Genomic DNA, 12,812 nt, shown 5'->3' on the forward strand with positions numbered 1-12,812 from the left:
TGAAAAGAAATTTCAGCAAATTTCATCTAGAATCCTTCAGAAAAGACTGGTTATTGTTCTTCTAATCTAATAGAAAACTAGTAAGTGTTATGCAACCTTCTACCTTGAGTTAGGAGAATCTTTGAAAAATTATTAATACAGTCACAGGAATTGCAGTTTAATATATCTCAATATGCTTGTGTGCATTTCTATTTTCTTTTTTTTTAATTCCATTTTCTACTTCTATAAAAGAATTTATTGGAAGTCTGCATTGAGATATTATGTGTTTACATTCACTTTGACAGGAATTCAGTTTTTGGAAGTTAACTGAGCCTCTGTCTTAAAAGTTTATCTATTTGAGTCTTATACATATTTTTTACATCTTCAAGATCTAATCGAAGTTCTGCTTTTTCTGCTTTTTCTCCATACATCTGCAAAATAGTGTTGTATCTTTGATCCAAATCTCTTAGCTGAATTCAAAGTTTAGGTATCTCCTTCACTTTTTCTTCAAGTTCATCATTTTGATTTGTTAATTTAACTAGCTCTTCAGCCATTATTGATCGAGTTTTTTCTAGATTACCAATTTCCAGCTGTAATTGTGCAATTTCCCCTTCCCTTAGCTTTAGCTGAGACTGCAGGTTTTCAATAACACTTGACCCTGCTCCCATCCTTACAGCATTGTAAAGATTGCTGCCACTCGCTGATGCAGACATTGGTCCAAATGAATGATCATGTGACTCATCCTGAGACAGAAAAGATGTTTGTAGCTCTGCCATATCAACTCCACTTATTGAACTCGAGTGTGACAAGGTGGGAGTACTAGAAACAAAATGGCTTGTGTTCTTTTTCTTTTATTGCTTCTTGAGTGAAAATGGCTTTCTTCCTCTCTTGTTCAACTTTCATTTTTTCCATTTCTAATTGACCACTCAACAATGTCTTTTCTTTCCTTGTCTCTTCAAGTGTTCTTACATATTCATCTTTTAGGTTTTCTAATTCAACCTGGTACCGATTATTTTCATCCTCCAGTTTTCTTAGCTTATTTTTCTCTGATTCTAGCTGGGCCTGAAGTCTACTGTTTCCCTGTCTCAAGAGAGAATTCTGTGACTCCATGGAAGACATCTGGATTTTGTTGGCAAGGAGTTCTTCTGTAGCTGCACGTTCTCTTTCAACTGCTACTGCCAACAAGGTCTGGGACTCACCAAGCCTATCAGAAAGATTCTTCTCCAACTTCTCCCATGATGATGTCTGGGACCCTAGGGTTGCTTGCAAATTTTCTGTTTGTCTAAGCAATGGTCTTGTTATTGATGAAACACTTTGACTCAGTTCTTGATTCCGATTCTCTCCTTCCTGGAGTCTCTGCTGAAGTTCATTGATCTCATGTCACAGATAATCCTCTTTTCTGGCAGCTGCTTGTTCTGCACGTTGCAGTGCTGGTCTAAGGTCCCCTACTTGAATTGGTAATGTTTCTTGCTGCTGACGGGCTTCTTCTTGGGCTTTCTCTACTGCTGCAGAAAGTTCTTCTTTAGCTTTCATTTGACGACTCAGAGCTGCTTCCTGTGCCTCACTATCCTTTGCAGCATTGGCTTTGTGAAGATCAGTAAGTTCTTTGTATGCACTATCCAGGGCAGCCTGAATACTTCGGTTCTTTTCTTCGAGTTCATCCATGTCTACCTGAAGTCGACCAAGATCTTTCTCTTGGCGATCTACTACAGAATTTAGTTTTTTAATATTTTCTCTATGTTGCTTCTCAACCTCTTCTTTGCCATCAAGGACCTGTTTTAAATGCTGTAACTCCTCTTCTAGCTCTTTAGCTTTTTTATTCAGTTTTCCAATAATATTTTCATTGTCTTTGTCTTTAGTTCTCAGTTTCTTAATGGTGTTAGAGTTATGTAACTGCTGCTTTGAAAGTTTTTCACCCTCTTCCATTAGTCCATGAATCTGTTCATCTTTCTCTTTCAAAAGATCTGCAGTTTCACTACTATTTAATCTAATGGTAAGTTCTTCTTTTATAGTTTTTATTTCCTTTTTAGCAGCATCTCTCTCTTTGCAGGCTAGCTGAACTTTCTTTTCTGCTTCTGCAATTCTTTGACTAAACTCATCTTTCAAGGAAGAAATGCTACTGCTTTCTTCTTTCACTCTGAACAATTCATCTTTTAGGTTATCATAAGCTTCTAAAAGTGCTTTTTCTTTACTAAGAGATAATAACTGAGCCTCCCTTTTTTCCAGTCTCTCATTCAGAAGTTCATCTGTCTCACAAACATCTTCCTTCTCACAAAGTGCTTCTGGTGGACTTTCAGCAGCTTCACACTGCTCTACCACCTTGTCCAAGACAACATGTTCGTCATTCATAGGTGTAGAGGAAACCAAGGTATCTGGCTGCTCACAGTTAACAGGAGTTGCACTTCGCCCACTTTCTTCCATTTCTGCTTCTTCAGCAGGTATACTTAATGTTTCATTTACTTCTTCTTCAGGTTTTCCTTCAATAGATTCAACTATTTTAGTCTTTGGGATTGAAGGATTAACTATAATAGGCACTAAAGCATATCCCTTGCCTGGCAGTTCATCGTCTGAATTGATTTCACTGACACTCTGGCTATCTAATGACTGTACACTAAATGAGTCTATTCTTTCAAAAACATCAGATGAGCTGCAGCTCTCTTTTAGTTTCTGGAAATCATCTAAACAATTATATTCAGGGCAAACAAATGCAGAGAGAAGCTGGAAAGATGTCTGCATCAGGTGAAGACTTGATTTTGCATCTGTAGTCTCTTTCATTGAACTTGCTGAGCTCTCACTTATAACACTGTCGTGATCTAAAACTTCGATATCACTGGTGGTAGAAGTACCTGATGAGAAGGTACTAACAGGAGGAGAAGGAGTATTGCTCTGTGTGTCTTCATGTTTTTTGTTCCTTAGGCTCCAAAGTCACAACCTTGGTTTCTGCTGTGAGAGAGTGTGTAGAAACAGCAGATACAGTTTCCATAGTTGTCTTTACATTAGTTGTAATTTCAGATACTTTCAAATGTATAGTTGGCACCTTCCTTTCAGGTTCTTTATTAACAGTTTCTTCATGTTGACCTTCAGTTTTAGGTGATAGAGCATCTACTGCCAGACTTTGCTCTGATACACACAAAGAGTCCTTCACTTTTGTTTCAGTTGTTTCAGTAGTTTTTGACTGTACAGTGTATAAAGACTCATGTAAGGTGCTTTTCACTTCTTCTTCTGGTCGTTGTGATATAGCTGGAGGCTTTGATACCACTGGACTCTTCTAAATGGTCTGGACATCCGTTGGAGAGAGAAAGGCACTGAAGAAGTTTTCAGATTCATCTACTACAGTCCTCCAAACTGGTTTTGTAATTGCTTTAGGAGAGGCTGTTGGTGGACTCTGAGGTTCAGTGTTTGATTTCAACCCCCAGGTTGAAGTATCCCATCCTCCACTGACAAAGGAACTTATTCTTCAGACCTAGGATCCAACAGAGCTCTTGAGTTTCAAGAATGTTGGGCTTAGGACAGTTGAAAATGAGGCTGGTGACAAGATCAGCAAATTGGAGCCATGTCTTCTCAAGGCAGCAGGATGCGCCCCCAAGACCAAAGGCAAAGGGGGCTGTGGGGCTGAGTTTTCCTGTAGGCAAGCCAGCTCTACATAGGGAATGGTCTCCACCCAAGAGCTCGGTTCCTCCTCCTGGATGTCCAGGACTCTGTCGATGGACTTCTGGGCCTGGGACAGGGCCTGCTTGGTGAAGCTGGAGAGCTGGGAGGCATTGAACCAGCTCATCGCTCCTCCTCAGCCAGCAGTGGTGGTGGCATTACCAACAAGGCCAGGCTGACAGCCTCAGACCCCCAGGGAGGGTGCGGCAGAGCTGCCTTGCCCCCACAACCACTCTGCCTGCTCTGTCAGCAGGAAGCCATAGCCCCACCGTCTTCCCTCAGGCATTTCTATTTTCAATAACAAAGAAAAATAATGTATTTCTTTGCTTCCTCAATGGGGCCATTAAAATTGATGTAGAAAACTTTTCTTCATTTGCCTACATTGGAAGTGGTCCTCCACATGAAATAGTACCCATCTAAAATGAAAAAAAAAAAACAGCAATAATTATAAATAGGCTGGAGATGAATTAAGGGACAATTCATTTGCTATCATAACAGTGCATAGATTTGATGTATAAATACTAATCTTTTTTGCAGCAAAGGAAGGACATCAAATTTTATGTGTGTGTACGTTTTTTTTTCTAGAAATAAAAGCTGTGTGATTTTGTTTGTTAACATTTCATTTTATAAAATGATGACATCAATAATCTATTTCTTTTTTTGTATTAAATTATTTTATTGGTACATTGTAGGTATACAACGCAATTACATTTCTCATTGGGAATTGTACCTTTACATAATGCATCTTGGTTCTTATTTTTTTCCCCATTCCTAGCCCTCCCTTCATGCCCTCCACCCATCCCTATTTACAAAGACTTTATTTCCATTTTTTCCATTTCTCATCATTTTTCTTTTCCTTTCTTTACTTTTCCCTGGCCCTCCAACTACCCCTACCCCTTTGCACCTTTTCTTCCTATTTTACATTATTGATTATTCATTCTAATCATTGGTACATTTTAGGTATACAATATAATCACATTCATCATTGGAAATTTGCACCTTTACATAGTCTCTCTTGGTTTTTATTTTTCACCCTTGCCCAGCCCTCCCTTCAACCCCTCCAGTCCTCCCTATTTACAAAGATTTTGATCCTACTTTTCCATTTTCTCATATTAATCCCATTCCCTTCTATCCTTTCCCCTAGCCCTCCCACTTCCTTCCCCTTTGCCCCTTTTCTTCCTATTTCACATGACCTAGTATACATTTAGTCCTTATTAACACTTTCAGTTTCTCACACCAGAGAAACTATTCGGTATTTACACATGTGTGTCCTATTTATTTCACTTAAGAGTATTGCCTTAATGTGCATCCACTTAGCTATAAATGTCTCTAATTTCTCATTTTTTATGGCTGAGTAGTACTCCATTTTATAAAAAACCCACATTTCCTTTATCAAGTCTCCAGTTGATGGGCATTTGGGCTGTTTCCAAGTTTTCCTTATTACAAACTGTGCTGCTATGAACTTGGGCACACATATATCACTGTGGTATGATTCTTTTAATTCTATGGGGAAGATCCCCAGCAGTGGAATAGCAGGCTCAAATGGGACTTCCAGTCCTAGTTCTTAGAGGTATCTCCACACTGATTTCCACAGTGCTTGCACCAGTCTACACTCCCATCAGCAGTGGAGCAGGGTTCCTCTTTCCCCACAGCCCTACCAGCATTTGTTATTGGTTGATTTCATGATAGCAGCCATTCTTTCTGGAGTGAAGTGGAATCTCAGCCTTGTTTTCATTTGCATCTCTTGAATGACCAGTGATGTTGAATATTTTTTCATAAGTTTATTTGCTATTTCTACTTCTTTGTCTGAGAAATGTCTGCTCATTTCAGATGCCCATTTTTGGAATGGGTCTTTAAATTTGGGAGGTCTGATCTTTTTAAGTTCTTTATAGATTCGAGATAGTAGACCTTTGTCTGAGGAAGAGCAGGTGAAGATATTTTCCCACATTGTGGGTTGTCTCTTCACACTGCTGGTGGTTTCTCTTGCTGTGCAGAAGCCTTTTAATAAGAAGACATCCCATTTGTTGATTGTTTGTGCTAGTTCACTGGCAACTGAGGTTTTGTTCATAAAATCTTTTCCTACACTGATGTCTTCAAGGGTTCTACCTAACCTCTGTTCCAACTGGTTCAGAGTTTCTATTTTAATATTTAGATCTTTAATCCATTTTGATTTTAGTTTGTGCATGGTGAGAGATACAGGTCTAGTTTTAATCTTTGGCAAGTTGAAGCCCAATTTTTCCAGCACCATTTATGAAAGGGGCTATCTTTCCTCCAGTGAGGGTGTTTGGCTCCTTTATCGAAGATGAGATGGCCGAGTGTGTCTGGCATTGTTTCTGCATCTTGTAATCTGTTCCACTGGTCCTCAAGTCTGTTTCTTTGCCAGTACCATGCTGTTTTATCACAATAGCTTTGTAGTATAGTTGCAGGTTGGGGATTGTGATACCCCCTGTCATGTCTCTGTTACCTAGAATTGCTTTTGCTATTCTGGGTCTCTTCTTGTTCCAAATGAATTTTTGGATTGTTTTCTCAAGGTCTATGAAGTATGCTGCTGGGATCTCAGTTGGAATTGCATTAAAACTATATAGCAGTTTTGGAAGTATGGCCATTTTCACTATATTAATCCTTCCTACCCAGGAGCAGGGCATGTCTGTCCATTTTCTGATATCATCTTCAATCCCTCTTTTGAGAGTGCCATAGTTTTCAGAGAAGAGATCTTTGATTTCTTTTGTTAGGATGATTCCTAGGTATTTCAGTTTTTTGGATGCTATTGTGAAAGGATTTATTTGCCCTATTTCTCTCTCAGTGAGACTGTCATTGGTGTAGAGGAAAGCTATTGATTTTTGTGTGTTGACCTTGTAACCAGCTACTTGACTGAATTTGGTTATTAAGTCTAGAAGACTTTTGGTGGCATTCTTGGGGTCTTCTATATACAGTGTCATGTCATCTGCAAATAATGACAATTTGACTTCTTCATTTCCTATCTTTATTCCTTTTATTTCTTGCTCTTGTCTAATTGCTGTGGCTAATGTTTTCAGAACTATATTGAACAAGAGTGGTGATAGTGGATATCCTTGTCTTGTTCCTGATTATAGTGTGAAGGACTTTAGTTTTTGACCATTTACTATGATTTTGGCTCTTGGTATTTCATAGATGGCTTCTATCAGTTTGAGGTAGAGACCATCTATTCCAATTTTTTGTAGTGTTTTTATTATAAATGCATGCTGGATTTTGTCAAATGTTTTTCTGCATCTATGGAGATAATCATATGGTTTTTGTCCTTGGCTCTATTGATATAGTGTATTACATTAATTGATTTTCGTATATTGAACCATCCCTGCATCCCTGGGATGAATCCCACTTGATCAGGGTGTATGATCTTCTTGATGGTCTTCTGCATTCGGTTTGCCATTATCTTATTAAGGATTTTTGCTTCAATGTTCATTAGTGAGATTGGCCTATAGTTCTCCTTTTTGGTTGGGTCTTTCTCTGCTTTGGTGATCAAGGTGATGCTTGCTTCTAGGAATGAATTTGGGAGTATTGCTTCCCTTTCAATTTCACTGAAGAGTTTAAACAGTAGTGGCAGCAGTTCCTCTCTAAATGTCTTGTAGAATTCAGCAGTGAAGCCATCAGGGCCTGGGCTTTTCTTAGTTGATAAGTTTTTAATTACCTTTTCAATTTCATTGGTTGATATTGGGTTGTTCAGAATTTTTAGGTCTTCTTCGTTCAACTTTGGTAATTCATATGTATCTAGGAATCTGTCCATTTCTTCTGCGTTGTCCATCTTATTGGCGCATAGGTTCTGGAAGTAGATATTAATGATACTTTGGATTTCTGCAGGGTCTGTTGTAATTTCACCCTTTTCATTCCTAATTGCATGGATTTGGGCCTTTTCTTTCCTTTTTCTGACAAGGTTGGCTAAAGGTTTGTCAATTTTGTTGATTCTTTCGAAGAACCAACTCTTGGCTTCATTGATTTTTTTGTACCGTTCTCTTAGTCTCCATTGCATTGATTTCTCCTCTGATCTTTATAATTTCCTCCCTTGTATGAGCTTTGGTATTGCCCTGCTCTTCTTTTTCTAGAAGCTTGAGGTTCAACATCAGGTTGTTTAATTGGGCTCATTCTGTTTTCCTAACATGTGCATTCACTGCTATGATTTTCCCTCGTTAGACAGCTTTCATTGTGTCCCATAGAATACGATATATTGTATTGTTATATTGTCATTTGATTGAAGGAACTGTCTGATTTCTTCTTTAATTTCCTCTGTGACCCACTGGTTATTCAGAAGTGTGTTGTTCCATTTCCACGTGTTTATGAAATTTTTTGAGTTTCTTTTGCTATGGATTTCCAATTTCATCACACTATGGTCTGGTAATATACAGGGGATAACTTCAATTCCTTTGCACTTACTTAAACATGTTCTATGTGTGAGTATGTGGTCTATTTTGGAGAATGACCCATGTGCAGCTGGGAAGAACGTGTTTTCTGATTTTGTGGGGTGGAAGACTCTGTAAACATCTGTTAAGTTCATTTGTTCAAGAGTTTAATTGAGTTCTAGTATTTCATTACTTATTTTTAGTCTAGTTGATCTATCTATTTGTGACAGTGGGGTGTTGAGATCCCCCACTACAATTGTATTAGTGCATATATGACTTTTCATGTCCGTTAGTATTTGTTTTATGTAGTTGTGTGCACTAGTGTTTGGTGCATAGATATTTATGATTGTTATCTCTTCCTCTTGGATTCTTCCCTTTACCAGGATGTAGGGTCCTTCTTCATCTCTCTTAATCAGTGTTGGTTTGAAATCTATGTGATCTGCCAAGAGGATAGCTACTCCTCCTTTTTTTCGGGTTCCTGTCACATGCCGTATTGTTTTCCACCCTTTAACTTTCAACTTATGAGTTTCCTTATGAATTAAGTGTATTTTTTGTATGCAGCATATTGTTGGATTTTGATTCTTGACACATTCTGCCAGTCTATTTCTTTTGATTGGTGAATTGAGACCATTAATGTTGATGGTTATAACCAAAACATATTGACTTGTCATTGCCATGACTTTTTCTTTTTGTTGGGTTCTCCCCCTTTCCATTTAATTTCTTGTCATGCCAGATGGGTTCATTCTGCTTTGCTTCCTGGGGTTGTGATCCTCAATGTCTGTTCCTAGGATATTGTGTACAATTCTTTGGAGTGCTGGTTTGGTATTCACAAAGTTCCTAAGGTGCTCTTTGTCATGAAAGTATCTTATTTCACCATCAATTTTGAAAGATAGTTTTGCAGGGTACATCAATCTGGGTTGGAAGCTGTTTTCCTTTAGTGCTTGGAATATGTCATTCCAAGCTCTTCTTGCCTTGTGGGTTTGTGTTGAGAAGTCTGCTGTGACTCTTATGGGCTTTCCTTTGTATGTGATTTGTTTCCTTTCCCTCACTGCTTGTAGAAATTTGTTCTTCTGTTGGGTTTCTAGAATCTTAACAATTATATGCCTATGTGTAGATTTTTTTTTGATCAAGCCTATTTGGAGTCCTATATGCCTCACTTATCTGTATGTCAAGCTCTTTTCCCATGCTTGGGAAGTTTTCTACCATTATTTCTGTGAAGAGATTTTTTTAATGTCATCTCCACTCTCTCCTGTTTCTTCATTGAGCCCAATCAGTCTTATGTTCTTCTTCTTTGCATCATCTAACAGCTGCTGGATTGATTTCTCATGTTCCCTTATAATTTTGAAGCAATTTTTCTTTTCCTGGTCACTAATGGCAATCTTATCTTCTATATCTGAAATTCTGTCCTCACATTGGCTCATTCTGCTGTGTAGACTTTCAGTGGAGTTTTTCATGTCCTGGAAATCTATTTGCATCTGTTTTATGGATTCCATTTGTTTCTTATGTTGGGATTCCATCATGTTCCTCAGCTCCTCTCTAGATTTATTAATCATGTCTTGCAACAGGGGCACAATTTCTCCTGTTATCTGAGAAATTATTTCTGATTTGATTTTTTCCAGATCCCCTTTTGTTGCCAGTTCAGTGGGTCCAGGTGGTTGAGTATCAGAGTGTTCCATCTCATTTCCCTTTGGGTTTGCTGTAGGTGATCTGGAAGTCTAGTTTTGAGACTTATTTACATGTTTTCTCATTTCAACTGGGGCAGGGGGCTGTTAACGCCTGCACAGATTACCTCCTCTGAGCTGGGTGAGGTGGGCCAGGGGCCACGAACAGTGGTAGGGATGGTGACCCAAAACCCCTTTCCTGTGGGCTGGGAGCAGCAGAAGGGATGGTGGCCCAGAAGCCCCTTCCTCTGGGCCAGGAGCAGTGGGACAGAAGGTGGCCCAACAGCCCTTTCCTCTGGGCTGGGAGCAGTGGGAGGGATGGTGACCAGGAAGCCCCTTCCTCTGGACCAGCAGCAGTGGAACAATGGCTCAGAAGCCCCTACCTCTGGGCCGGGAACAGTGGGACTCAGTACCTTGGTCTGGTGGTCTGGTGTCCTCTGTGTCTTTGTAGTGTGGAACCAGGTGGTTGCCTGTCTGCAGCGGGGTGATTGGGTGTCTTCTGCATGACTCAGTTCCTCGGTAGGGTGTGCACAGACCTGCCTGTCTGCAGGGGGCTGATTTGGTGTGTTCTGGGAGACTCAGGACCTCGGTAGGGCATGGGCAGACCTCTAATAATCTATTTCTTCAGTGGATTGAAAGACAATTTCAAACAATTACATGTGAAATTGAATTTTCATAGCCTTTCTTTTCTCCCAAAAATTCTAACAAAAATCTTATCTTCTCATATCCTAGACAAACAGAAAATGTCATATATTGGCAGCTTTTCAAATACATGAAAAAAAATCTTCTCATTACAGATGAGTAATTGTTTGACTAAAAATATAATTTTATTTTATTTAAGCCATGAGGCAGTTTTTAGGGCAATAGATTATTGCCATGCCTGTAGCTGGAAATGTGTGCTTTCTATTTTTAAACACTTCTACTTCAGTTGGTTCAAGAATTATGATCTTTTTCATTCTCATTAAAAACCTATTATTATTAGCCACTAACATAAAAACAGAAATAGTTCCTTGGACTTTGCCATGATATTACAGGCTGCTCCTAGATACCAAAATAACTGAGCAAATGAAAACTTCAAAGTATTGTTAGACCCAGAGAGAAAGAACCAACCAGAGACGGATGTTAAATCCACACAGGAGTTTATTACCAGCCAGGACCCGAACCCAGAATCAGACTGGAGTCCCAACTGGGGGAAGACAAGCATGTTGTATATACCTTTGAGGCCAACAGTTTCTAGGCCCCCCTATGGGATAGAACTAGCAAAGCAAGCAAAAGGTACAGAAGCAGAAAGTCCTGCCATTAGAATATTTGTAAAACAATAGTTGATTAATTGTTGTTTCTACAAGACTTTCTAAGGGGAAGAGGTTTCTAAGCTTCCTCCTTTTAAGTTCATCTAAAGGGCAAGCAGATGGGTCATTCAGTAGCAATATGGAGTCTGGTTTGCTAACTAGGGTCCTTCAGTATTTTCTGCCAATTACTAGTTTCCCTCAATATAATTTCTGTTCAGAACAGGTTTTTATGAATAGATCAAAACTGTCTTTTAAAGGGTATTTTGTGTGCATTTTTATAATAAAAATAACATTAAGATTGTATTTAGTGTTCATTTTAAATTGGGAAATACAAACTTTATTATTAAGACTGTGCATAAGATGTTATCTTAAAATAAACTCTAAAGAGAGTGTGTTATTCAGCTTTCCATGATTGTGAGACAATACACGAGATAATCAACTTAAAAGGAGGAAAGGTCTATTTTGGCTCACAGGTTTGGAGATGAAACGAGGCAACAGGCCTGTGGCTTTGGGGCCTGTGGCAAAACAGCATATCATGGTGGGAGTGTATGGCCGTATGAAGTACAAAGTATGAATGTATGAAGTATGATATGCCAAAACTTGTGGAACATAAATATGAATAGGAAAGACCTCAAATTATTTAAACTTTGACTTTATGAGACTGGACACCTTTTACCTTTTAAACCCAAAAGAATCACAGAGAAGAAAATAATGAATATGAAAGCAGAAATAAATAGAATAGGGACTATTAAAACAAAATACTTCAGTTTTTAAAAAGTGGTTTTCTTAGTCCATTTCTTTTTTGTTGTTGTTTTTACTGGGGATTGAACTCAGGACCTTGTGCTTGCAAGGCAGATGCAGGGCCACTGAGCTAAATCCCATCTACCTTATTTTTAATAAGTCCATTTTCTATTGCTATAAATGAGTAACACTGACTAGGTAATTTATACAGAATGTTTATTCACATAATGTTTCTAAAATTAAAACTTCTAAGAGTTAAATAACTGAACAGTCATACTGTTAGTAATAGTGTTATTATTAAAATATTATCTCCCAGCAAATAGCAAGCAAAGAAGTGAGCTGAGAAGAAATCTTGGGCTTTGTAGACAGAGATGGGAAGAGGAAAGAAGAAACAGAAAATACAAAGCAAATTGTGTTTCAAGGTCACTTTTCTTACACCGGTCAAAGCAGAAACATCTTTTTTATCGAGAAGATAGAACTGGGTAGAAGATTTGCTGTCCCTCCCCCATCCCTACCCCTAACCCTGCACTTGGTTGTCAAAAAAGTCCAGGTAGCTTGTGTTCTGCATGATGATGTGAAAATTTAGTATAAAGAACCACTTTAGTTTGTTCTGTGAGGGCCTAGTGGAAGAACTCAATCCAAAACTCAGGCGTCATAAATTTTGTTTAACCAAATATCAAATGTTCTTAGTTTATGTCATCCTTTTAAAATTTCAATCTTTATTAAATTTTTATTAATTTGAGTTTTAAACTTAATATCTGACTAGAGATATTATATTGTTTTCATATTCAAACATGAAAGAAACAAAAATTTTCAGGCTGGGGATGTCATTTAGTGATACAGCACTTGGTTTACAAGCCCAAAGCACTAGGTTGAAACCCAGTACCATAGACCACACACATGCGTACACACACACACACACACACACACACACACACACGAAAGAAAATCACTCTACATTCCTGGTTTGTAGTAGTCAGTGTGTTGAACATATCCTTGTTTCTCTGACACATTTTTTACCTGAGAGGAGACGCTAAAGGAAATTTCCAAGTATTCATAAAATGGTTCTCATGGACTGGGAAGCTTAACTTAGTTGAAGGATCAGAAGGCCAGTTGGTAAC

The 12,812-nt window shown here is 38.5% G+C and overlaps 1 pseudogene; it reads right to left on the reverse strand.

Annotated features, from left to right (window-relative positions):
- Positions 1 to 270: 270 nt before the first annotated feature.
- Positions 271 to 3,757, reverse strand: LOC101704037 (TATA element modulatory factor-like; annotated as a pseudogene).
- Between the last annotated feature and the right edge of the window lie 9,055 nt (positions 3,758 to 12,812).

This window comes from Heterocephalus glaber, unplaced genomic scaffold (genome assembly GCF_053883595.1).
Source record: "Heterocephalus glaber isolate CG9 unplaced genomic scaffold, H.glaber_assembly_v1.0 deba00001497, whole genome shotgun sequence".
Classification (NCBI taxonomy): Eukaryota; Metazoa; Chordata; class Mammalia; order Rodentia; family Bathyergidae; genus Heterocephalus; species Heterocephalus glaber.